The sequence below is a fragment of the Anomalospiza imberbis genome, chromosome 7 (assembly GCF_031753505.1).
Source record: "Anomalospiza imberbis isolate Cuckoo-Finch-1a 21T00152 chromosome 7, ASM3175350v1, whole genome shotgun sequence".
Classification (NCBI taxonomy): domain Eukaryota; kingdom Metazoa; phylum Chordata; class Aves; order Passeriformes; family Viduidae; genus Anomalospiza; species Anomalospiza imberbis.
Window position 1 is genome coordinate 7,053,826 of NC_089687.1, and position 25,929 is coordinate 7,079,754.

At 39.9% G+C, this 25,929-nt stretch overlaps 1 protein-coding gene across 5 annotated transcripts in view; it reads left to right on the top strand.

Moving 5' to 3' along the window:
- The window catches only part of NCKAP5 (NCK associated protein 5), a 450,570-nt gene that overhangs the window by 50,390 nt on the left and 374,251 nt on the right, over nt 1-25,929 (top strand). The window contains exon 1 of one of the 5 annotated variants that reach the window (XM_068195222.1): nt 18,460-18,589. The exons of 3 other annotated variants lie outside the window; for them this stretch is intronic. The gene's annotated coding sequence lies outside the window, so the exon portion shown is untranslated. Of the gene's footprint in view, nt 1-18,459; nt 18,590-25,929 lie in introns of those variants that run through there. One more of the 5 variants, XM_068195219.1, reaches the window with a different exon arrangement.

The following is a 25,929-nucleotide window of genomic DNA, read 5'->3' on the forward strand; positions in this document are numbered from 1 at the left end:
CTTTGATACCCCTTGTGATTTCAACTGCTGTGCATATAAATGGGTTAATGTGATCTGGTTCATTTTGTAGCTGTTTGTGGGGAATTATTCTGTGTGCAAAGTGCTGAGCTGCCTGTATGAAGTTCTAACATAGGACCTGCAGAAATGGTCTGTTTAGTACTGTAAGGAAGCAGTAACCTCCTGTAGGGTTTCACAGCCGTGGTCCTAATGTTGAGTCCCTAATTTTATACTAGAGACTTCTTTCTCCAGTGAGCACCTGATTTTGAGCAAGATTTGCTGTGAGCCTGAAGTCAGCGCAGGTTGTTTAGAACAGAGCATGAATAGTGGCAAATGTGTGTCTGCTTTCTAATATCCTCATTGACAGACATTTGGGAGCCTGAGCTGACTCTCATGAGAAACTCTTTCCTCCCAACTGTGGTCCTAAATCAATAAAGTATTTGAGCACATATTTAGCCTTAGGTAGGTGCCTCAGCCCTGCAGATTTTCACAAATTCCAAGATTTGTTTTAAACATATGTCTTTTAATTGCAGTTGCTTTCCTCAAGCAACTTCATAAATCCTTGTGTCTGAGCTTCAATTCCTCTTCCACTCCTGGAGGAGACTGGAGTTCATCTTATGCCTGCCAGTGTTATCTAGTGTTTGAGGGATGCCTCCCAGTGGAGGCATCTGAAAGCAGTGCACAATGCTATTATTTTCTAGCTATGAAGGATGAAGGCTTTTCTATAATGATGAAGTTTCTTCCATAAATTATAGTAAACCAGTAAATCTTTTTTTTTTTTCTTTTTTTTTTCCTCCCAGAGTAAAAAACATCTGCCTATTGCAAATGGTTAGCATAGTTTTTGACACAGGAGAAAGCTTATGATGATGCTATGCAGAGATAAGAAGGCTGTGTGGTATAAAAGTTCATCTATATTTGTTCTTAAGAAAGTCTGCGTGCATCAGTGTTGGAGAAAGCAATATCCCATATGTGCCTTAGATGGGTGGTGTTGGAGGATGAATGGATTTCCCCAAATTATTAACAGCCAGTGTTTGCAAAGTACTTCCTTATCTTTGGATGAGCAAGGATGCAAATTCAAAAGTTATGGCAGAGGTTGTTCTGTAATCCTTACAGATATTCTAGATAAACAGCATAAACTGGTGAGTGGGACTGTCACTCAGGGAAGAGTGTAATTTGGGAAGATTTTTTCAGGTGTTATCATCCTTTAGCTCTTCTCTTGGTAAAACTGTTCACAGCAGACAAACAGAGCTTGCATATTAGAGCGGTTTATTGGGTGTCAGATCTGACCCTGTGCAGGCCAAGCCCACAAAAGGTTCTTCCCAGTGACCCTGGCTGGACAATGATTCAGTGCCACGTCACATGTGCACCCAAACACAAGCCTTAATTGTGCTGACTCTGCAGTCTGTGGCACAATACCATTTCAAAAGCCCTTATTCCTCCATTTTTGTTGGATTTATTCCTGGTTAAACTTCTGCTTCTCCTTTTATCTCCTCATTATTTTTTATCTTTTTTTTTTCTTATGCGGACAATGGATGTCATTTTGTATTACCATTACAATTTCTCTCAAAAAGGCAGAAATGTCTTTTCTTCTTTATACTGCGGGAAACCAACATAGCTATACAGGCCCAGAGCCAAAATAATCATATGCTGATAAATAGAGAACAAAACTCCAATCTGGATTTTTTCCCCAAGTGGGAAAGGTTCCAGCAAACAAGGGTAGGCAAAGAACGTGTAAAGAATTATAAACGGGAAGTTCTAGCAAACTGTTCAGTAATGTGCTATAATGTTAAATACATAAGATATTAACATAAATTTTCTTTGGAAGTTACATGCCCATGCCAATGATTTTTAATATGAATGTAGTAAGATATGAATTCATGAGAAATTTAAAAGATTTTATAACTTTTAAACAAATACATAATACAATAAGTTTTCTCTGGTTTTGTTTTTAAGAATTATTTTTGTGAAATCAAAAGAACAAGGTTTCTGCATAAGCAGGAGTAACACAGAAAGAAGCTCTAACAGCTGGAGTCCTTTGACTTTACAGAAGAGGGTAAATCAATGTAGTTCAGCATCAATCAAAACCTGTCTCCAATTTCAGGCTTAGGCTCAATACCCACAGAACATATGCCAATACCCATAGAATGTATGTCCACCTTACAGGTTCAGCACAGTGCAATTACTGATGGGCAAACTGCAAACTTTATAACAACTTGGCTCCTAAATTGCTGATGTGTTCAGTATTGCACAATAACATCCACCTGATGTCCAGGTACATCCCCATGAGACGTAGAATCTGCATGCACAGGGAGGCATTTGAGAGTTACCAACACAGGTACCAGAACAGGGGGAGCTCATTACTGGGAAGTAATTTTTGAGATATATAATGTAGTTTTTCCATAGAGATAAAAATATGGAAACTGCTGAACCTGCCGAATTGAGTCTCCATTTCTTGATGATCAAGGGTGAAGGAATGACTTTGTGGAAGATATTTGCTAACTAAGCACATTTTGCTGACAGTATACAGAAGTGAGTGGGTGAAATTCTGGGGATTTTCTTGTTTTGTTCTATTGTGGTGTGGGCTTGGGTTTTTTCTTTTCCCCCTTTTTTAATGCAGGTGTTTGATGAGATGATCTAATGGTCCCTTCTGGCCCTAAGGCAAAGTGCAGCCTCCACTTGACAATATTCATAGAGCTTTCTAAACCCTTTTTACCAGGCCTTTGGGGAAGAAGGTTTCTAATAGAGAAGAATTTTATAGAGCAGAAAAGTGTTCGCCAGCAGAAATATTTGCTGTTGGCAGCTGATTGTTTTGGGGAGGAGGAAAGGTTTGCCAGGGTTTCCCTTTGAAATGTCTTTTAAATCTTCATTAAAGGTGCCTGTGGTAATGCTCAGGCATGTCTTTGTATATTTTTCCCTAGAAAAAATAAATAGTTTTTTTTCAAGACAGAGAAACAATGCATATTTACATATTTACATATTATATCATGGCAAAGGTAAATTCAGTCTCACAGTTGTGTGTCAGGGAAAAAAATATTAAGAAGTATGACTAACATCTGTCTCATGTCACCTTTCTCAGAAACAATGCTTTCCAGCTTTATAAATTCATCCATCTCTTCAGCAAACTGTTAGAGATTTAGAGGAAGAGGGCTGAACTTTGGTTAGCTCTGGTTCACCTAAGAGCACCTGTGGGCTGCTCACTTTTGAAAAACGATGGCCGCTTTTAAAAAGCAGGCCTAGAAACATTTATAAAAGTAGCACAAGGTAACAATGTGCTTTGTAACCATGGGTACGTGATCAAATAAACAACTTGCCAACAGCCAAGTTGTCAGGCCATTGTACAGGTCATGCACAGCAGGCAGCCCCTGTTCCGTGTCTGCAAAACAACTGGGACAAGTTCAGATGGTTTGTGGGCAGGAACACTGACAAAATGCAAGTTTTTTGCACTGTTTATCCATCCATAATTTAGAAATGATAAAAACTGCTGGGAAAACGCTCTGCCTAGGACCCGCTGCCTTCAGGAGGACACTGGGAGCAGAGGACAGCGCCAGGAGCCCATGCTGTGCCGCACAATCTGTCACGGAGCCGCCTGAATAGCGCCCACGTCAGCCTTTTGTCCCCACCACAACAGTGACAACTGGCTCTGCAGCTCATGGGTGCTGCCGGCTGGGGTGTCCTGCCAGGGGACAGATGTCATTAAGGAGTGATGTACAGCAGGCACCGTGGCTTGTGGGGCACACAATGCCCGCAACATCCAAAGGCCATATGTAGGGATCTCATTAGTTCCCTGATTGCCTCCTGCACAGGCTGTTGCAAATGTTTAAAAGTGCAAGTTCAAAAGGGAAAGTGATGTATCATGTTTGGATTTTCTCCTTCAGTCATGCAAAACAAACAGAGAACCTGCTGTGTTTGGAAGCCAGAATTTTTAGAGACTAAGGCATATCTTAATTGTGTCTCTGTTACGTGGCTTTGCTTCACACTGAATTTCACTGCTGTCTCCCACAATCAGAGTCCAAAGAGGTATTAAAGATATGTAAAGTCATTTGGGCATTTTCAACCTGAAATATTTATCTGCTTGGTTCTGTTTCAGTCCCAGCAGATATTTATCTTCTGTTAGGAATTTAAGGGAGCCATCTGCAGAATTTCTGGGATGTTCATCATTGGATATGGCTGTGAAGAAAAACACACAACGTGGGTAATATTTTACTCTGTTCTTTTCAGTTCTATTTCTCTGTTCTCAGTTTTAAATCAGTATTATAGACAGACTCAGGTTCAGCACCTCAGTCTGGTGGGTTTGCCTACAGCCTACTTTGACAACGTTGGGAAACTGTTGGTGCTCAGCAGCACATTGCACTGTCCTCACTCCCTGTTTTCATCATTGGGAAGTTCCCTCCTTGTCCCCTCTTTATGCTATTTAACTATGATTTCCCAGCTTCCCAGAAGAGCTTGTTTCTGCCTGAACTGGGCAGCCCTTTTACAGCAAACATCATGTGGAGAAAGTTTTCTGGGCAAGGTTTTTAACAGAGGCAACAACTTTGTTTTCAGAAGGATATATTCAATTGCAATTGATAACTCTGAAACCACTGTAGACCCTTTAACTTTTAAACCTAATACAAAGAGATGCTGTTATATTTCTTACCTATAATTGAGTATCTTTAAACTGATGCAAAGGCAACTTGGATGCTTTGGCAAACAAAGGCATCAGTACAGATTTTTCTAATCTTACCTTACCATATAATTTACAAACTCTCTAGTGGAATGCAAACTCTCTAGTAAGAAGTGTGATTAAATATTATTATAGACAATAATTAGTAGGAATTGCATTCTGTAAGAGTTCTGTTTTTCTTTCACTGTCCTGCTCTGTCTGATTTTTTTTCTATGGGGTGTAAAAATTAGTCATGAGTTTGGATTCCCAACTTAACTGTTTAACTGCTAATTCCCAGTTCAGCTTTTTCCTGAGCTTTGCTATCTTCATAGCTCTGAGTTCAGAGTCATTGTGGTCCCTATTGCCTCGCATCTAAAATCAATCAGCATAGCTTTTAATTACTTTATTTGTTCTCCACAGACAGACTTTCCAGAAAGGATCATTAATCCCTTCACCCACATTACAGTGCATTGCATTTCCTCTGTCTCCAAATGAGAATGCCTGTGTAGAGTGAATTTGGGATTGGGACAGAAAAATGGTGTGGTACTAGTGAAATATGACAAATAGTTCTCTGCCTGAGGTATTAGTTCATCCTGTAAATGTCATACATGACTCTAAATTGTGTTTGCAGGCTACACTGGACTGGCTTTGAAAGCCATCACTGTGCTGGGAACTCCTAAAAGGTTTGTGTCTGACTGACTAAATGCAGTGGGGTGTCCAAATCCTGAGGGCTAGTCCACCCTTGTGTCTCCCAAGTGATGGTGGCTGAAGTTGGAGTCATAGCCCTTTTGTGCATATTAGATTTCTGGTAGGATATCCCATGGCAGCATATTAAAATTGGCTTCAGTATTAGTCATTTCCTGGCTGCTCTTTCCCTTTAAAGAAGACACTGTCTATGCCTGTGACATAAGAATAAATACTTTAATGTAAATATTTTCCAAGTGGAACAAGTGGAATTACTCATTATTAACACAGACATTTCTGAAGGCAAATAAAAACATTATGTGTCAGCAAAAACATTATTATTAAGGAATTCAGACTTCAAACCACACCATGATTCATAGAGCACCTGACTGGGTTTCTTTTTTTTTTTTGCTTCTTCTTTTTTCCTCTTCACTAAATATGAAAATATCTTATGGGATACCAGGTTTTTCAGAAGGCTTATGCTGGCGTCTGATAAACTGGAAGAAGGAAGGAAGATGCCGTGATTAACACTGGTCTGGTGAAATTTTGTGGAGAAATGAAGTAGATGGTGATGGAGACATGAAGTAGTTAAATTATCTTTAAGTGAATTCTGAATTTCCCTCTAGTTCCCCCTCAGTTTTTCACACTGTCCTGAGAAACATTCTCGCAGGGACAATTAGAGTTTTGGTGCAGGTCTGAACTTCACTGCCAGAGGGATAGAGCAGGACTCATGTTTAGTTGCTGTTGCTCTAAACTGACTGCAAAGAGTACTTCTGATTTTTAATTTTTTTTTCTTCTTTAAGAATACTTTACATGGAATCACATCAGTTTAGTAGTAGATTTTTACACTGTTTGTAATCATCTCTTGGAAGAAGAGAGATTGAAAGATATATAATTAATTGCAAATAATTGAGTTTATAATATTTCAAGTAACTAAATTTTGGTGGGTTTAGCTAGGTTTTTTTCTTTCATTTTTCATCAAATAAGTCTGCTGTGCTCTGTACCTTCCTTCCTCAGGTCTCTTAAATCACATCTGAACCTCTTTTATGAGGCCTAAGGGAAAGTCGAAGGTTATGTTCCTTACTTTCTTTTGTAAATATGTTACAGTCCATTTCATCTAGAATCTGGCTCTTTTCACAGCTGGTTGTTGAGTCAGTTGTAAAGGCTCTGCTGTGATTTAAATCACTTAATAACACGTCTTTTTTTGATTTTTTTTTCAACTATGAAGAACACTAGCATTAATGTAGTTGAAGATTTAAAAGAGTACACCCTGGAATTCTAAAAGTGTGTTATATTTCCTTTTCAGATCTGGTATGTGCAAAATGAAAAAAAAAATAGTCTTCATCCTAACCTACGTTTTTAAAAAAAAAATACTGCATATTCAGTCTTAAGCAATACTCAGAGCAAATAATTGTTTTACTGCTTAGTTTATATAAAAAATATACCAAGTTTTACCAGATTCTTTTCCAACTGAAATGAAGCAAGAGGACAGGAATGCATGTTAAGATGAATGACACTTATTTCAGAGGAATGGATGACTGATGCACTTTTCATTGTCCAAAACTCATGTTCTAATCTCTGGGATGTGGTTTTATTCTCTATGCTCCCTCAGACCTAATCAGTAAATCAGCTATCTGAACTTATGTTGAGACACATAAATTTATCATCCTTATTTTGGTGCAAATCCCATTATTTGAGGAAATCAGGAGTTTTCTTCTTTTCTGCTTTTTAGTAAAAATAATGATTTCCACAGATTTCACAGGCTTTGTCAATATGAATACAAGCATTTTGTTTACAGAACTGTGTGGCAACATTGAAAATCACTGAAATTATTGAAAACCATTGAAATCAAATGGATAATGGAGACAATGGAAGGAAACAATACCAGTCCACTTAATTGGGAATATCATTGGTGACAGCCCTGCATGTGCTTGGGGCTGCTTTCCTTCCATCACACGTGTGCTGTAACACTTGCTCTTCTCTCAATTGGCCACAATTACTTTAAAGCCTTTGTCTCTTGGGCCAAGCTCACAGATTTAGGGAAACCACTACATTTCCCAGGCACAAATATAAAAATTTGGTGCTTTTGCTGTTTTTAAAACAAAAGAAAAGAAAAGGACCACTGAAAAGCGCCATGGTCTTTTGTGTGAGGAATTTACCAGTGTTTGTGGGAATGATCTCAACTTTGCATACTGGCTTTATCTATGAAGCTCAAATCAGGATCCTGTTTTATCTGCAGCTGAAGCTGACAGCTGGGAAAGGAGGATAAAAACCTTTGGGGTTTTGGCCCATCATTAACTGCTTTATAGTGAAAACTTTTAAGTGTCTGAGCTAAAAAATGTAATGTGCATCCTCCAGCAGTGCATGTTTGTTCTTGATTCTATGATCTCTCGTTTTCTTGCCAGAGGGGTAGGTGGATTTGCTGTGCTGTGGAAATATGACTAAAACTTGGCCTGAAACTTAACAAATTGTACACTCTTTGCTTATAACTATTAAACCACAGGTTAGCAGATCTATTTTTAAATTAGCAGCAACCTTGAGCCCTGAGACTCTTCTTTCTGCACTAGACATGAATACAGGTGTGGAGCAGAAGGAGCAGAACTCTTCTTCATGCAACTCTGAGCAGCCCACTGTTCCTGTCATTCATCTGTCAAAGCTCTAGTTACCACTCAGGTCTCTGGTTTTTGCTACAGCACTCCTCCAGTGCTCCAAGATCCTTTTGTATAAAAAATTGCTTTTTCTCCTCTCTCCTCTCCCAGGTCAAGTTTACTATTCTATGACTCGGTCAGCTTTTCTGTATTTTTTTCTATGAAATGACACAAGTACCACAAATGTGCACTGTTCTGTTCTTGTGTAGACAGAATAAATAGGAATGATGACAGAGAATCCTTCCCACAACACAGAATTGAACCATCTTAGACAATCTGAAAATCCTCAATGTGCTGCAAAGCTGTGGCCTCAGTTGTACAGTGATTTGTAGTGCTGGGGTTTCTCTGTTCATTGACCAAATGAATGCATCCTCCTTCTATTATATTTTCCATCCAATGTGTGCCTCTTCTATATAAAAAACGTTGCTGAATTTCTGTAAATTCCCATTGTGCACCTGCAGACTACTTCTTTCATGCTGTAGACAAAAAGTATTGCTATCTTCTTGGATCAATGTGACTCCTTATTCCCCTACAGCATGCCCAGTCAACTTCCATCTGGAGATTTTTAATTGGGAAGAAGGAGGTGGCAAATCTTTCCTTTTAATTGCAACATGACAGTAGAATAAAAATAGCATCTCAAATACATTTTATCTGCTAGGGTTGTTAAGGCTTATCGTCCTCATTTTCAGCTGCCTTCTGAGTCATGAAAAGCAGAACCTGTACAATTTTTCTTTGGAAGAAAAGTAATAACCAGAACATGGTGATTTTAGCTCAGGAAAGAAGCCATGTGAGGCCCTGTGCAGCCCCGTGCCCAATTACTGTGGGGGCCGAGTCCAAAGAATAGTGGCAGAAGAAGAGAACAATGAAATGCTCCCCACGTGCTCCCGTGGTATAGACAAGTCAATCCATCATGAGTGCACAGCCTAGCATCTGGGAGATCCAGATGATACACACTGGAGCTTTCCTGGATCAGCGGTAGTGTCTCTATTGTTGCCTTTAAAAGTGCTTTTCTAGCGAGGCCTAGGGCATGATTGAAATGCTTGTTATTGCAATTGCTCTGCCTCAATCAATCTTCATGTGTGGTACGAGGCCGACCTGGGCTCGGGCTCTTTATCTGCCCCTTGTGCTTGCAGTTTTTAAGAACGCTCTTACTGACCTAAGAGCTAAAAATTTATTTTATGTCAACTGTATGCATGTACCTCATAGTGAAGAGAACACGTTTTAATTGTGATTCTAATTGCTCAGAGCAAAAATATTTGTTTTAACTGACTGGTTCCCAGACAAACCTTCATCTTGCTGTGTTTATGGCTGTGTCTTTCTAATGTACATTCCTGTGGATTATTTTGCAAGCCATCCCATGGGTGTGTTGAGCATCCAAGCATCCTTGCAAACAGTTACTGCAGATTTATAGCTATAATTCAGGTGAATCATCATTCCCCTTGTTAAAGTTTTACAGCAAAATATTTGGCTAAATGCAAATGGGAGAGGTCTATTTAGGGATCAGATTAAAAGCAACCTAAGTTTGTCATGCAAGGAAGAAAATTGTTTTAGACATGCAGTTTATTTAGATTCAGTAATTCCACAGCTGGGCAGCATGTTTAAAAGTTAATTGCTGGTCTACTGTCAAATTCTCAGGGCCTGATTCACTGTCAGTGTGTTATCAACACGAGACCCTCATGCAGGGTTTCTGGGGTGGAAAGCTGATGTAAGCAATCATTTACAGGAACACTCTGCTGCAAGTGCAGAAGGGTTAACATGACCTCAGCACACATGGTGCTGACCTGGGGAGCTGGAGGATGCATTGACTCAGAGCATCACTGCTGGGGCTCTGCAAACTCTGGCTATAAACAAACACCACATTTGTTCCTGCAGACGTCCAGCTGTCCTTTCTCAGTCCTGCACCATGAATATGCTTAAAAGTGCTTTGTCATCAGGAGATGCTTTAAGTAATCCATTATATTATTTTGAACTTAGATAAAACCCATCTGTGGGCTGTGTGGTCAAGGAGGCACAGGCCAAAAGCTCTTCTGGCACAAATCAGATTTGATCTGGTGAATGCTTATTGTTATCCTGGAAATACAAACAGAAGAGCAAATTCAGCTGCCCACACTATAGCACCTAAGAGCCTCAGAAAATGGAGGAGTAACGTGAAGTAGGAAAAAATACCTTAAATATGAATTTCAGGTCAGATAAATTGAAATGCCAAGCTTACTGCTTCTTTCCAGACTGGCTGTTTTATTCTCATCCTTTTTTCAGCAGGGATTTTGCTTTTTTTTCCCTGTTATTTGCTGGTTCATTGACCAAAATGCTCTTGTTCTCATTGGAGTGTTTATATATGCTCATGTTCACTAATAAGAGTAATTGTAAATAGCACTATCCTACAGAGGTCTGTTTGTTCAGAATTCAACCACAATTATTTAGTGGGGGTGAAGTGGCCATGTCATTCTCTGCTGTGCCCAGAGAGATTCAGTGGTTTTTGGAGGAAAAGTGAAGCAGTTGGAAGATCTTACAGAGCTCTGTGACCTGCATTACTTTTGTGACCTAAGAAAATTTGGATCTGTTTACTAGTCGTGCTGCAAGTCTTTGTCCCAGTCTCTTTCCCATGTCCCTATAAACAAAGAAAATTCTGCTAAAAATCACCTATGCTCAGAAAAAAATTAGTACAGCAGTGCATCTGGAATAGATTTTTAAAAGAATTATGTTTCTCAAGTAATAATACAATGTTCAGCTTCTGTAAGTACTTCCAGCAGAGGATTTCATAGCTAAGTTCCTTGCCTCTTTCTACCACTGTCATTTGAGGAGAAAGTTATCCCATTCTGCAGAGCAAGGAACTAAAAGAAGAGACAATGACAGTAATTCTGTGCTGACTGGCAGATGCCCCTTCACTCCTTTCCACCTCATGGCTGTGATTCCTGGCCCAGCTCTGCCTTTATAAACTGGGTTTCCCTTTTTCATCATCCTGGAACCCAAACCAACTACTTCATAGTGGCTGCTGAGGGCACAAATCCTCTGCATGGAGATCCAGTCACTGGCACTTGTGCAACACCTGGTACGGCTATTCAGAGCTTGTCAGCCCAGCCTAGGCCACCTGTTACTCCACTATTTTAGTTCACGTTTTACCACAGACCAACTAGCTTTCCAAAGGAGTTTTTTTGCCTTGTTTTAGGCCCTTCTTTAGCCCAAGGGAATAATTTTATAACAGCTCTGAGGGCTCTGAGCAGGCAGACTGCCCTTCCCTTGCCCACCTGCAGTGGAGGGGCTGGACAGCAGAGACATCCAGTTCACCCCAGCTGACTCTGGGGGTGACCCACAGTCCTCTGTGGTAGGACCCCCGCTGCTGGGGTGGGTGTTTGCTGCTGGCTCTGTGCTAGTGTGGAAAATATTGATGGGTGGCACCTTTCCTTAGCACACTTTAGCTGCTCTTTGCAAGACACAAAGGAGGAAGTGGCTTTCTGTGGGGGCTTTCTGTGTAAGGCTTTCAGAGTATTTTATTGCCCAACATCCTTAAGTGATGGAGGCCCAAGTTAGAATAGAAGTAGGCAGAAAGAGTTCTAGAGAGCCCTGAATCAGTGCTTCAGGTTCAAGAGGGTCGGAAGTCCAGCGTGTGGCTTCAAGTAGAGTCCTGACTTCAGCACGTGCAGCTGATTTGTTTGTTTTCTTTTTCTTTTTTCTCTTCAGTCTCTCCCCATGCATCACACAGGGCACTGAGGCCGGCCATCATCTCAGAGATCTCACACCAGACATAAAGCAACCACCACTGAATTTATACACGGCTCATTAGTGTGGTGGCTTCTTGGATGTACTGTTTTCTACACCTACAGATAGTAAGTGGTGAGTACTGCCACAAAGAAAACCAGCTGTTAACCAAGAAAGTTATGTAACTTGCCCAAGGACACACTTTGAAGTGGCTGGTTCCACCCAGGTGGATTTTTGTGGTGCACCACTGAAAGCAGTTCAGTTTAGCACAAGCAGAATCACCTATACAATCTTTTAGCAGTAAGCTAAAAGTTTTCTACACTAAGCAGAATAGACCCTGACTGCTTTGTTTCAAGGGATTAGAAATTAGTTCAGATTGAAATGGGAAGAGGTAGAAACAACACTAATTCCCAACTGTCACTGTATTTCTCATTTGCTGTACTGAGAATCTACAATTGTATAACAGTGAAGACAATTTTAGACTCTTTTGTGCTTGAGAATGCACTAAGTTATGTTTTACCTGTCTGTCTCTGGAGAAGAAAAGCTTTAATTAAGTCTTCCTTTAATTACGTTCCACCTATACAGTACCTAAAAGCATAATGAGAAGATGTCATTTACTATATCCCTGCCTTCTGGGAAGGTTTAGATGCTGAATCCTCTAATACTGTATAAAGTGCCAATTGCTGTTATTAAATTAATATTCAAAACAAGTTTATTAATATAGGCATTGTTATAATAATTGCTAAGTAGTGGTGAAAACCTGAGTGATTAAAGTACGATCTGGAATTTTCTTCAACCAGAGAAAAATATTAGAATTCTGTGTTCATATAGAAATTTTCCAGTGCTGGTGGTCCAGCACTGATGATCTGCTGGTATGGCTGGTGTCCTGGATCAGAATCTTACTTCACAAAAATTAGTATTTTACCAGTGTCACTGGTAACACTGTGCATTACTATTCTGTGCTGTTCCAAGACAGGTCAATTAAAAACCACCTGCTCTTTTCAGGTTGTCTTACCTTAATTAAGCTAATGAGAATGTCATAACTTCTGATATTTATAGAAAACAATGAAATGAACTTTCAGGTATTGTTTTGTTGCAAGCTGGGAGTACTTATGAGGAAGAGATTACTAGAAATGTGCATAAACAAAACTTTCAGTTTTGTAGAGGCCCTTGCTATCCTTTGCCAAGCATCCATCAGTCTTCCTCAACCTAACTGCTAACTTAATAGAAACTTAAACTGATAAAAGTAATAAGAATGAACAGTCATGGACTTCCCTGTGTCTTTCCCAACTTCTGTAAATAACTTAATCCTCAGTGAAAAGTCCTAGAATAGCAGTAGGTGTTTTAAATATTTTAAATAATTTCAACAGGGTGCTCTACATTTTCCACAAGATGAGAGTGACAAACTGATACCTTTTTAAAATAGATCAATTTCCTATAGTTCTTTTATATTACTTTTCAAGTTGTCACAGCTTGACATGTGAATCTGCTTGGTTAAAAGGTAAACAAGCTTGCAGCAACTGAAAATGACATTTGTCTTTATGCATCAAAATAAATATTGTTCACTTGAGGATGACACATCTCCAGGGCAGCAGACTGCCTCCCCTGCAGGTGAATGTGCATCCACGCAGGATGCATAATTTGGATGGTTTTTGCTCCACCCCTGTTTACTTTTGCCCTCCAGTCACTTATGTTGTCCAGACCTGTTTGTAGTTGATTGCGTTATCCCACAGCCTTTGGTGTCTTCTGCCCTGAAAACTTGAACTCTGAGGCCATGCCCGTGGCAAGGAATGGTCTGGAGATTTTTGTATCAGCCAGGTTTGGTCTTATTCTCCTCTTCATGAACAGATCACTGCCTTCTCTGACTGCAGTGATTTGCAAAGCATATGATTCCATCAATTCTGAATCCAAACTAATATTTAAAATATCTTTCCCCTTTCCAAGTAAAATGAGGCAACAGGAAAGTCATGGTATTTTGAGGGGAAAATTTGAGAAGTTGTGGTAAGAAGCCCAGGGACATGAATACCACAATAAGCTTCAAAATTTATCTTCAGGCTGAATAATATGACTTTATAGCCTGCTAATTTTGCTGATAGTATGGATTTAACCTTGAACACAAACTAATTGTTATTTTTTGAAGAATTTTTTCCATATTTAGCACTGAGGCCTACTTAGAAGAATGTAATAGTGCTGGAAATACCTTATCAGAGGAGTGTGTGTAGCAGATAACAGACCAACAATGCTTGCAGCTTATCTTTAGGGAACTGATCCATCAAAGGGTGTCTGTCCTCTCAGCTCCTGGTATTCCCTATCATGCCCTGTGTTCCAGTTCCAATCTCAGAGATGCTGTTCCTTCAAAGGAGTCACAGACAGATGACATTTGAACTCCCAGCAGACTGATGACATGGAAGCATTTCTCAGAGTGCTGCTTGCTGCAAGGGAGGGGGTTGGTTTCTAACATCTCCCAAGCCCTTGCAATTGCTCTCAAGAAGATGAGGTCTCAATGTACAGGGAAAGTGAATGTCTTCCTCACCTATTCTACTACTGCACAGCATCAAGGCCTTGTAATCAGGTCACCACCATCCAAAAAAGAATAAGAGATATTTTGTATAAATTCTTTCATTTACCAGACCTCAACTTTGCTATTCAGAAGCATAAGACACATTCATAACTGATCATGGAATTGTTAAGCCCTGTTTCCACTGGGGATATGTCAGCATGGATAAGCAGTGCAGTGCAGCAGGAGTGGTGCAGTGGAGTGTAATCTTGCCAGGGACCTGTCAGCCATGCTGTGAGTTTCAGAGATTTTGTACAAAGTCTTCATGAAGGTACACCCTATGTGTATGTAGGGCTGAATTGGATGCAATTCCCTGAAGAAAGAGAGCAAGGGATGCAGAACCAGATTTCAAAAGAAGGTCAGAGAAAGAAATGTATTTTAATAAATATAAATCCCTTACCCATACACTACAGCATGGAGGGAGTGGTGCATGTCCTGTGACACCTCTTGGGTCATGCTTAGGGAAGTATTACAGGTCAGTGGAGCTTAACTCTGCTGTTATCCTACACTTGTCTGTGCAGATTTGGAAATCTTGAAATGGATAGAAGGCAGATGGAGAGGCAGAAAATGATGTAAAATGTACAGAGGTAATCCCATTTTGTGAGAGCAAAGGCTGCAATTTATTCTCTGCTTTCCTTCTGCCTGCCTATTTCAGTTAGGACCAGGGTGAGCCTGATCATCCAATTACTGGCCTTCAGAGTGTTTCACATGGGCAGCCTCTGGATTAAAGAAAAATAATTGAGTGACCAGTGTTCACACCTAGTTTTCAAAGGTAACAATAAGCTTCATTTTAATACTTCCACTTCCTGGTTTCTGGCATTCAGGCTAGGTGACATATTGTTCCTAGAGTCCTCTTCAGAAACATAATTATTGTCATTTCTCATATGTTTCACTAGGACTCTGCTGGGCTGATGTTTTAATAAATCCTACATGCCTGTGTTCTCATCCCCCTCACATCCTTCATTTTCAACCAGGTATCAGTTACACTAATTGCCTTCTATGTCTCCTGAAGGTTGTTCTGTTAGACTGGAATCTGGTTCGCTGATGCACAGAATTTGCATAAGAGCACACCAGCTTTTCATTCACTGTGGGGTGTCTCCTTTGCCACAGTTCATTTTTGCTTGTGTGTATGACTGTAATGTGGCTCTTTTCCCTCTAGTCCAGCTGAATGCCAAGAGCATTTAGGGAAGGAAGGCAGCAAAGAATTGCCATTAGGCATGGTGGAAGTATTCTTTACTGCTTGATAATTCTGCATTTGAAGGATTGATTATCTTTCCTTTGATAGCACCCACATTTCTCTCTCTCTTCTATTCTTAATAGTTTCTGAAACTCAAAGAAATGTTTTTCCTTTTCCTTGTGCTTAGGGCTATTAACTGTCTTAATAGTAAATGTGTCTTATGCTTAAGTTTTGTCAAGCCAAGGGTTACCTTGCAGAACTGCTACCAGAAAATTAGTTTCATGTACAGCTTTTCTGAGGCTTATTGTTGCTGTGATTTGAATCTCAGATAAGGCTTGAAAATAAATCTGTCCCCCTCTTTAGAAAATCACACCAGTACTGTTTCTTTGGAAACATTTGCCAGTGTCTCACATTTAAATAATGGTGAAGATAGATATTGAAGCTAAATAATGGCCAATTGTCTTCAGTGTCCTGTAAGAGTCAAGGACACATCAGGGCTTCATGGCTGTCACCAGGCAGTCCCTGACAATGCAGGGGATTCCCAGAGTGACAGCATGAATAGTGTGCTGACCTTTCTCTCCCCAGATTTGCTGCTTGCCCCTCAGCAGAGGCAGAAGGACAGGAGCTGGCTGCTGTCATTTGCCTTCCTGCCTAAAACTCCTCTTCACCCATCACACTGCTCTTATTGATACTCCCCTGATGTTTACACCCTAGCCCTTCTATCAGGAAGAGTCTGTGTTTTTTTTAACAAACATGTAAAGTCATGTAGGCAAAGCTGTGAAGTTTTCAATGATGCATGACTAAGGATTCATATATGATGTATCTTGTTTGCTTATAATGATAAAGGATTTTCTCTTCATTTAAAGTTGAGGTCACAGATAGCTCTACAGCTCTTCTGTCCGTGCCACCTTTTGAACTCAGGTGGAATTTTGTCATTTGTTTTGGTAGGCTACAGATGAGACAAAGGTATGCAGCTCTCTAATCTTCTTTTTCTGCTAGGATGAGGGTGAAAGAATTCTGGATTTAAGCCCCACCACTGTTTCCTTTGGCTTTCAGAGATCTAAGGTGGTGCTTTGTGCTTTTCAGCTGTTAACCTGAGTTAGCTCTGATCTGGGTTGTGGCCACAAGTGTCTCTACGTGGGACAATTATACATTGAGGAAGGCATGGAGGAACTGGGGTCCTGTCACAGGCTGGTCATAGGCATTGTGCCTTCAAAAGGAGGAAAGCAAGAGCATTTCTGTATATCATGAATATATTTGAGGATGAAATACATTAAGTGAGTGTGGTTCGCTGGGTTACTGTAATAATGCAAACAGAGTCTGGAGAGCTGTTTGGCCCTCTCTCAGTGAAGTTTCATAAAGTGGTTGAAATATAACAAATTATTTGGCTTCTCATATTTTATCATCTGCTTTGGCAGATGATAAAATGTTTCTACATGTTTCTGCATGTTTTCAGGAGTTTTTAAAGTATTTTGTCCTGTAAGTTCCCTTAAGAACTCAGTACACTAAGGGACTTAGTACATTCAGTACACTTAGGAATATAAGCCAGTTAACTATGGAAACTTCCAGAGTTGGATGGAGTCAAATTATTAAAATATGCAGCTCTCTATGGTATAATGGTCTCTCTCTGTGGCATTAATCCTTCTCCTTTTCATACAATGCACTTGAAATGCTGCTTTTCTTTGTAGGTGGCAAGTATTGTCATAACTTCACTTCAAGAACGATTCACCTTTTAAATGCAGAAAACAGTTCTCATTGTACTTCAGCTAGAGAATAATCCCTTTTCTTTTGCTCCTTCATCCTCCATGGCACGCTGATGATAAGTGAACTCTCAAGCAGTTACAATTTCACAGGAGCTTTCATGGATTGCAGAGCTCTGGGTTTTTCAGATACCACACGTTCAGTCAGCACCACTTGGAATGTCTCTCTGTTTTTAAATCTGACCTGTTAATGTCACTACATTCATCCTAAATGCTGCATTTTACAGTGGGATTTCTTGTGGTTCTCCTCTTAATGTCTTCTCATTCTTTTTTTCTGAGCAGCTGTTGGTAGCTCTCCCTACTGCTGTCAACTCTTAAACCTCTGCATTACAAACTGCAGGCCAGGGTGAACGTACTACATTAAATCAAGGTCTGCAAAGCTGGCTTGCAATACACATTAGGAGCCCAAAAATAAAGAGAAATGGAAAAGAGAGCCATTTCTAATGTAATGTCCTAAACTTAGTTTATACTTTGATCCATGAATAACTAGCACATTAGAAGCTTTTAAAATAATATTATACACAAAAATCCAGCTGGTGACATTCTTGCTGTGCTGCAAGTATAGAAACAATAATACCAGTGTTAGGGCCACAGTGCTGCTACATCAGATAGACAAACAGCACAAGAAAGGGCCCTCTGGAAAGAAAGGGATGTTTGAAAACTAATGCTGAGTGCTGTAAACCTGAGACCGCTCCCTAAACGCATTGGTTGATAATCCATTCTAGTCCCAGTATAAGAACAAACATAGCAGAGAATTATTAATTACATCACCACACCTATATAATGGAGTTCACTGTAGTTATGTAGGAGTTGAGGGTATTCAAGCAGTTTCTTTTGATGAAGTAATCGGGCTGCTTCTGGGGTCTGTTTCAGCTGCTAGGGGCGTGCTTCAAATGTAAATGACTGCCAAATGGATTCCTTCTAAATTCCAGCCAATTAAAATACATTTAAAGTGCAGCTGGTGGAGAGCAAAAGGCTTATAATTGCATAAGAAATATTTGAGCATGAAACAAATCCCTGAAGTTTAGTGAACAGCAATTATTAAATACTGCATTTCTGGAGAAGTAGAGCAAGCAAACAAAAGAGCCTCCCGAAACTGCAGTCAGAGGCAAAGATGACACTTTTACCACCAACTTAAAAGAGACAAAGCCGGGAGTGTGTTTGTTAGGGTGTCAGTTTTCCACCCTTGGCTCTTTAAACCATGCAAGTTTGGCAGCTTGCCCTATGTGGTGCTGCATACAAATATTGACAGAACAGTGTGGTATTTGTTAAACCCCTTCTTGGGAAGCAAGTGATTGAAACTCTGAAGGAAGATCTGAGAACTGCAGACATTATATTTTTTTCTCAGTAGCACTATAATATTTACAGAATGAAACAGAAAATAGTGAATGGGGTGTAATGAATGACCTTCCTTTTCTGCTTTGCCTTGTAAGTAAGGACAGATTTTTTTGTTTAATGCTTTAAATGTTATTGTAAAAGAGGTTTACAGCTAGTAGCACTGAAAGATGCCATTAACACTTTTGATTTAAGCTCATGTTTTGGGAAAAAGCTTGGCTGATAGAACAGACCATGTAAATAGGTGAAAGACTTTGCCCAGGAAGTTGCTGTGTGCAGCCGCTGTGGATAATGTGTCCTATAGATGCAGAAACCTTACAGACATTTTAATTCACATCTGTATTTCAATGTTGGTGCTTTCCGGACATTTTATACTCATGTCTGTATCTGCCTAGAAGTGAGATTTCCAATTATTTTGCCTCTACTCTGCCTTAGTAAAATTTAATTTTAACCTATTCAGTTGTACTGATTTTAGAAATGGAAACAAAATTTTTATAGGCAGTCCAGAGAGGTTTTTTTCTATGCAATATTTTATTGTCTTTAACCTTTTGGTATAAAACAAATAACTGAAATCAGGTGAATCAAAAGTGTTCACTGTGTTATCTCTGGTTTTTCTTACTTGAATCAGAAAGTAACAAATAAAATACAAAAAAAATGTTTTCTAAAACTAACAAATAATGGTTTCTACCTGTGTCATATCTCACCACACCACAAAAAATTCACATGAAATAATTTGAAATTCCTGATTGCTTTCTCTTCTAACATATCCTACTCAATAAGTCCGTTTTGAGTTCACTTTTGTTACCTGTGAGTAAAGACTGCTGCAAAGTTTCTAGTGACAGATCACATTGCAGCAGTAGGGGTTCAGTTAAATGTGCCTTGTTAATTGTTAATGGGAAAGTAGCACAGAGCACGTGCCAAAGACAGGCTCATAAGAAATAAGCTTATTGCCAACAGAAATGTAATTTCTGTTATAAAATCAAGTTTTAAAGACATTTGTCATGAAACATAAAGACAAATAGACATACACTGAAAATTAACTGTAATGCAGGTAATCCCAAAATATTCAAGAGAATAAACATGAAGAGTCTCTGATTTGAGGGGTTGGTTTTCTTTTTGAAATACCCTTACTGACTGACAATCATTAGAGAGGGCAACTCATTGAATAGAGTGAAGCTACTTTGGTTAAGTCCAGCTGATTCCCAGTCACTGTTGCAAAATTAGGGTCAATTTTAATAACAATAGGTATGATGGAAGTAAACAAGTCTGTGTGTTTATGAAATACACAGTATATATAAAATAATTTTTAGCAGCACCTGGCCTATAGCAGCATTAAAGGTTTGGTTCAAGCCCCACAGCAGTAAGGGTACAGGAAGGTGCAAGCAACATTTAACAGATTGTAAGACATATTTTTTATTAGTTTTGAGATCTATAGACAAACAGTGCAACATAAGTAATTTATTATTACAAAAAACCAAATAACCCCTTTCTAGAGTTGCAAAATGTGGAAGCTGATAACTAAATGTAGACTCACTGAAAAGCCAGCTCATGGTTTTCTTTTTCTAATGGAATCTCAGGGCTAACAAAACTTGTTTCAAACTAAACCTCTGTCTTAAACAGGCTTGACTCAGTATAAATCAAAAGATGAATCCAGGTCCTCCTGCATAATAACATTTTTCATGTCATTTACTTTTCATTTATGCATCTGTGCAATGATGGATGTATCCCCTATGCCCAGTGGTTCATGTGATATATCAGTTACCTTAAAGAGAGAGAGAGAGAGGTGCTTAGAAGTGGTCAAACAAACAGGTGCGGAGGATGCATTAGCCCTTTGTATTTCCTTCTTGGTCTCATTGTACCAGCAGTGGGCTGGGGTTTGGATGTTTGCAAATTAGAGCCTCCTTTGCTGCACAATTAATCAGGGATCAAGTGTCTCTTTTGGGAGCTCACTGGCCTGCAGGAACTGCTGCCTGGGCTCTGGAGCTTGGAGGAGCTTAGGTGGAGCTGTGTGAGAAACCTTCCAAACTGCCTTGCACTTCGGCACAGGTGTGGATGAAACACTTTGGGAACACTTAAACATTTTTTAGGTGTCCCCAAGGCTAAATAGCCTTTGTAAAGCTGGCTTTCTGGATTATTTCCTTGGATATTAGCCCTTAAATTCTGCCAAAACACAGGCAGATTTCTATTGGGCTTTTCCCCAGAATGACTTGCTGAAAAGTTGTACAACTTCGGTGTGTCTCCATGGGGAGAATTACATAAGTCCGACAGAAGGGTCGACATAATTTATAATGGCAAGCAGATGAGAACTTGCCTGGAGTTTTCCCCTGGGTGGTTTTACTCAGTGATTCTGCTACAGTAAAAGCCACTACTACTTCATGCCTTTGGCAGGTCAAACTCTGAAATTTTTGGGTATCTGAATATATACCCTCCTTTATTAAAAGCCTCACGTGGAGCCTGCACTGGTTGTACTGCCCATAGGAGTGGGGAATGGCTGTTCTGCTGGTTTCCTGAACAGTGAAGTGCACTTTGGTTTCTACATTAAAACATCTATTAATTTTTGGTAGGATTTACTATTTCTTCACTTAAGGAAGGTGCTCTAGAGAATTCTGGAGGACAGAGCCTGGCCCTAGATTTAAGGAAAGTGGTATAGCAGTGGAGGGATATCAAGAAAATTAGTGGATAAAGATGAAAGTTTGACCCAACCTGAAGCCTAGGTAGTAGCAAAATTCCTTCTACTTGGGCAAAAGGGGGATTTTTTTCTAAATGCATGTTATTCTCCAATAGCTGTTAGGATGGAGGCCTCTGCTTTTTATGTTGTGCTGCATCTTAATCCTTGATAATGCCTCATGTATGGTAAAGTACAAAGGAAGGTATTGGCCTAAGGAAGGTGCTCCCCTGGGTCAGCCCTGGTAACTTTGAGGTTAGGCACTGGTTTCTGTGACAGGAGCTGCAGGACCTATGTTTCTCTACCACTGCTCTGTCCTCCACTGCTGTCACTAGAGCTGGTCCTCTCATTATCGTTATCATCCTCTTCATTATCACTCCAGTGCTCTTGGTCTGTCCTCACATGTGAGGCAGTAGTATAATGGGATTTGAATGCCAACATTTTGCCTCTCAGTGGACAATGGTCTAATGGTCTTTACAGGGATTTGTCAAACACCTGAACAACTTGGAACAAAATACCTTTAAAAAAGCCAAAAAGATAGTGGTTGTCTTCCAGATTAAAAGTGAAAATTGCTGATGCTGATTACAAATAGAGTTTACCATTTACACCAAAGTGGTGTGTGACAGTTTGCTCATAATCTTGTGACCTGTGAACTGAAAGCAAGAGAACTACTGTCTTTATAGAGAGATTGCTGAAAATAGCTAGAACAGCTCTCATGTTTCTTTACCTCCATCAAACAGCAAACATTGCTCCTCAGTGAGGTGACCAATTCTTGCCTTATTCTTCCCTTACTGGTAATTTATGTGAAAAGTACAACTGAAGAACATTCTGTGTCCCTTGCTGGTGGTATCATAGAGCCACACTGTGGATTGCTCCTGCCCTTTGGGCATGTTTGCTATTACAAACTAAAACCTGCTGGGCAGCAGTTCTGGGATTTTGGGGTTTGCAGGATTTTTTAAAAATAATTTCTCTGGGTTTTTTTGTTAGTCTTTGATTTGGTTAATATTTGCCATGTAGGAAAGTTGGGGGACAAGTTGTTGTGAGGACAGATATATATTACCAAACATAGAAGCTTTGAAATAAATGAATAGAGGAAGAGAAGGAATACTAAAGTAATATAAATAGTTACACCCTTTCACACGGCCAGTGGAAAACCTAAATGAAAGAGTAATGTATACCAGATGTGTGTATCATGCTGAGTGTAATTTTGCTAGGAATGATTTCCAGTAGGAAACAGTAGAAAGTTAGCAGGACAAATCTGAGTGTACTTCAGGAGATGCCTTGCTGGCAGAGCTCTGTGAGCACCTGTAAGTGTCTGTGGAGCCAGTTCTTTGGTAAACTTCCTTATTCCTTGTGCTGCAGTTTTATGGCATAAGGACAACTGAAAAAATCCACAGTCATTGACTAGTCAAAGAAAAATGATCAATAGTCAGTGATGAAGCATAAACTTACAGCTATCCTTGAATTACCCTAGGTATGGGACTGGCTGTGCTGATTCAGGGTGTCCTTCAGTTCTGGGAGCCTGTAAGAGCTGAGGCAGCTCTCTCTCTGCAGAATCTCACCACCGTGGTGAATCTCTCTCTTTACAATCTTTAAAGAGATAATTTCAAGCCTCACACTGTCTGTCTAGAGCCTGAGTGGATAAACTGACATTAACCTTCTTAGCGCTGCTGACAGAGGTGTTCGGTGGCACAACAGGCAGCTCTCCAGCCTCCCACCTCAGCAATAAAATAATCTCTGTACATGGTGACGTTTTAGTTTTCCAAAATTGGGCAGTTCAGAGCAGTAGTCCAAAACCTTAATTTTGTTATGGTAACTAGAGTTGATAAATGAGGACATCACACTTAAATGAGATTTTTAAGGCCTGATGATCAGTGCGGGTAGCTGTGGTTCACAAAATGGATCCTGGGCCTTAATGACATTATTGTTCCACACGTACACCCTGCTTGCAGGACCAAAGCTATTTTCCTGTCCAAAGTCAAGGAGTTGTCCCCTTGCTATCATCTGTGGTAAGAACCACGAAGCAGGAATTCAGATTAATTTTTATATGATTTCTTCTGTGGTGGCCCATGTGAATATTGTCTTTGTTACATCAACCCAGGAGAACTTAGCCTGGAAAGGCACCCAACCCCATTACTGTGAGCTCTGTTCCTGTAGGGTCAAACTGTGTCTCTAGGCACCAATTTTTATGAATGTGACTGCTCCTAGGAAGGAATTGCCTTTATTTCTTTCATTTGTTGGAAGAAAAGTAATTTACTTCTGTTTTTCAGCCTCTCACCCACACTGGCTCAGTTTTGTGACTGGTCCTAAAGGAAAAGCCAATTCTTTATTCTTTCCAAATCACCCTTCTGGAGAAAATAAGAGTAGCTGTGTAGTTCCTACTCTTTCCACCCCTCTGAGCCCATAGGGGATGTATGCAGAGACACAATCCAAATAGTGCCTCTACTTGTAGTGTTCCTCTGTTTTCAGTCTAGAAAGGCTGTGTACAGCTCAAAAATGAAACTGAGCCACTGCAAAAAAATTCTATGGGAAAAAATGCATTCCTGGAACCATGTTCACATCCAAAGCAACAGCTTTACCTTTGGCAACACTCTCTGACATCACGAGGTATAAGGAACAACTATTGCTATGCTTGTTAGTGCAGGTAAATTTTTAAAATATACTTTATACCTCCCTGATTCTCCTGTGGAGAAAGACAGGGATGATTTTTTTTTCTTTCTTGCCATTTTTTTCCTAACAATTTACTTTTAATGCTGCAACATATATTTGGCCTGAATTATTTAACATAAATGCATGAATTGTTATGCAGTCTTGTAGCATAGGGATACATGGATACATGTTACAAGGAATATTTGAGTATAAAATTTCATAGTTTACAAAATCCTACAGAGAATAATGCAATCCTGCTTTCTTTTGCAATTTAAATCCAGCTGAGCTGGGTAAGTGCTCAGCTGGGAGGTTTGAGGGATCACCTGGGCTGTGCAGGTAAAAGGGGATATCTGTGCACGGCTGGGATGTGCATTTACAGCTCTTGTGTGACATGAGCTCTGGTAAAGGGCTTTGTGCCCGCCTGGCCTGAGGTGCATGACACAAATGTGATGTATCAGTCCTGACAGTAAAAACTGAAAGGACACTTCATGGACTGCCTCTCAACAGCAGAGCTTTATGAGGGCAGAAAGCAAGGCCCTGTGCTGCTGCTGGTCCCCTCAGGAGGCTGTGGTGGAGTGCCAAAACGGAATAATTTTGAAACTGAATATCTTTAAATGGATTCTTTGTTCATTTAAAGGAGATAGACTGAGGAGGACAGAGGCTTCTCTGGGGAATGTCATGGCTTTGTTGTGCAACACAAAGACTGTGTTTGAATCAAGATCTGGGTACTTCTAGCAAGGTCTTTTCTAGCAACATGAGCCATGCACTAGAATTTCTTCAGAACCCAATTTCTTACTCTGAAGTTTGTATGGGCTTTTTTGATATTGCCTTCTATCTCATCTTCTGAGCTAACTTCTCCTTCTCGATGGAGGATCTGTAATGAGGTGCTTCTTTCATTGATCACTGAGAGTTCCACACAGGTTGTGCTGTGATCAAAGGCATTTTCTCTTTTCTCTGATGGTAAAGCTGTTGATTTACTGCAAGGCAGCAGGCTGATCTCTATGCCAGCATGCTTAATTGGAGGGATTTTTTGCTCTACAAGGCTATTTCCTTCATACACAAGGAAAAAAAAACAAAAAGAGGAGGTGGAAAGCAGACAGCAGAGCAAACATGAGTAAATACTTATATTTTTTATCATTGGAATAGATCCTGATATGGGATTCGCCTCAGTGCAGCTGTGACAGTTGGTGTCATCCAAGAATGTGCTTGAGTGACATACTGAGACGGCTCTAGAGACTAACTGGTTCTTTAATGTGATATAAGACATTGGAATTTAGGTGCAGCTTCATTTGGGCTTTGTTAATACCGAGAGGATGCAGCTTCATGCTGCAGGTGCTGGACACACAAGAACTCCCATGGTGGTACTGCAGGTGCTTGGTTAAAGTCCTTCTCCCCAGGGGGTTTCACTCATCCCAGCCTGGCTGCTGCTCCTGCTGCTTCCAGCACTAATATTTTGACAGTCAGAATCAACAAACCTGGAAGGAAGTTCAGGTTTATTTCAGAGCAAAGATTTTTGTGATGGGTCAGAGAGCTTCAGCAGTGTGGCCCAAAACTCTGCCAGTTATAGAGAGATGAAGGGAAGAACAAGCAGAACTCTCTAGAGTTATATTATATCTAGAGATTTAGTATAAAATCCCAACAACTTGGATCTTTTCTTTTTCTCCTCTACGCTATGTATTTTGCTTACCTCCCTTGGGAAAATATTATAAGCTGTTTTCCTCTGCAGAACCCCTGTGATTACTGCTTAATTTTTTTGTACAACATATTTGACCATTGAAGAGGATTGCTGGAACCAACATGATCTAGGAATAAGTATCCTGAGAACAGTCTGCTGAGACCTCACAGTTTTATTTTATGCACTGGAGGCAAAGGCTTCAAGCCCCTGGCAAATAGTGTTACAGACCTCAGTCAGATCATTTTGCCACTTTCTCAAGAGAAAACAATAAAATAATTATTCAGGGGGAATATTTGAGAGCTTGAAACACTTTTTCTTTACACCAGAGCCATGACCTGGCAAACAATAAACAATGGGAAAGTTTGTCTTAGTACACAATTTAGCAGGATAAAAAAAAGCTGGAATTCTTTTAACAAAGTGTCTTCTCTTCTCCTCAGAAATTTT